Source organism: Phodopus roborovskii, unplaced genomic scaffold (assembly GCF_943737965.1).
Source record: "Phodopus roborovskii unplaced genomic scaffold, PHOROB, whole genome shotgun sequence".
Taxonomy (NCBI): domain Eukaryota; kingdom Metazoa; phylum Chordata; class Mammalia; order Rodentia; family Cricetidae; genus Phodopus; species Phodopus roborovskii.
The window spans coordinates 23,543,737-23,545,674 of record NW_026125391.1 but is presented as its reverse complement, the minus strand read 5'-3'; positions in this window follow the sequence as shown (position 1 = coordinate 23,545,674).

Below are 1,938 nucleotides of genomic sequence, written 5' to 3'. Positions count from 1 at the left end.
CCGAGAGGGGGGTGGAGAGAGAGGGAGAGGGAGAGAGAGAGAGGAAGGAAGGTGACACAGAGACCTGCCTGCCTTACAGAAGCAGAAGAAAGAGAGAATGGGTGGAGCTTGTCTCTTAAAGGGGCCTACATACAGACAATGTAGTGACAAAGCAGCCATAGGACTCTGGGCTGGCCTGAGAGCCTCCTGCCAGGTGACAGGGGCAAGTCAGCATAATGCCTGAGTCCTAACAGACAGAGCCTAATATTTTAGGCTATCTTGAAATCTCCTCTGCCAACTAAATTAGTCCAAAACTTTTCAATTTAGCTTCAGGCAGATTCTTAGGACAAGGGCAAAAAGCAGCCACATTCTTTGCCAAAACAGCTCTCTCTCTCTCTCTGTCTCTGTCTCTCTCTCTCCCTTCTTCCTCCCCCATTTCTCTCTCTTCTCCCTTCCCTTCCCCCCAATAAAACTTCCCATGTAAGCTCTGCCTGCATGGTGTGTTTGTCCCTCACCCAACATGGGGCTTTCCGCCAAGGTCCCTCTCACACCGAATTATACCACTGTCACTTGGTTATTCGTGATCACTCTTCTGCATGTCTACAATAAAAATGAGCAAGGGGGGGGCAAAAAGAAATACAAAATGCACAGTTTGAGGAGGAAGAGAACACCAGGAAATTTAATGCAGCCAAGGCCTGTGCTAAAGGAGAGGCCTGAGATGTGATGGAATAAATGAGGTGGTGTCCTCAGGACAAGACCCCACCCAGCAAGTGTCCAACTCCCAAGAAGAATACACCTAAGGAAATAATAGAAAGCTCAGGCAATAAAGAAAAGCTTATGCAAATATAACTTAAGCAGAGGGCAAGGCTCCATCCTAAACAGGCAGGCAAACTTTAACATTGGCCATGTGGTTCTGGCTTTGGAATCATATAGGATGCACAAGGAAAGTGGGGTGTGGAATCTCCCTCTATGGTTAAAGGGAGTCACCGAGCCCTGGCATGTGGCAAGGGAGTCTTTACATGGAGAATGGCATGTAGGGATTGGGACCAGACCAACAGAAGGAAGTGTGTCATGGTCAGCAAAGCCAGGAAGGTAGAGCCACCTAAGCCCTTTGGCATCGGATGTGATGCTACAGGATATGGAGTTTGCCCTGCTGGGTTTTGAACTTGCTTTGGTCCCTACTTCTTGACCAGCCCTCAGTCCTCTTTTCAGGGGTAGTGATATATACTCTATGCCATTTTATGTTAAAAGTATGTAATTTGCTTTTGGATTTGGCAGAGAGTTATAATTAAGAGATTGCCTTGGGTCTCAGAAGAGACTTTGGACTTTTAAACTGTGTTAAGGCTATGGAAGACTGGGAACTTTTGACGTTGAACTGAATGCATTTTGTATTGATCCTGTCTTTTTATAAAAAAAGATGATCTCTCAGCTACTGCTCCAGCACCAAGCCTATCCACTGCTGCCACGCCCCCATCATGATAGTCATGAACTCTAACCCTCTGGAACTGTGAGCACCCCAAATGAAACATTTTATTTTATAAGCTGCCTTGGTCATAGTGTTCTGTCATGACAATAGCAACTAAGAGTATTGCTTAAGGGACTTTGGAGGCACCCCCGAAACAGTGAGAGTCCTTCTCAGACCCGTTCAGGAAATATTTACTACGACCAATCTTATTTATTTTGTTGTGAAGCCTAGCCTTTAACAGCAAAGCTATCCCTCCAGCCCAACTGTGACCAATCTCTACAAGTTATGATCCCATGTTGTGACATTAAGGACTCAGCATAGAGAGTCATTTTCTTGATGAATACGAGTGAGCTAGACGATGTTCTGCACTAAAACCATCATGGTGTGCTTGGTGCCAAACATTAAACCCTAATCATTATGTGTGAAAAGTGGAGGCTGGACATATTACTCAGTTGTGGTGTTCTTGCAATCCCCAGCACCATACAAACTGAACA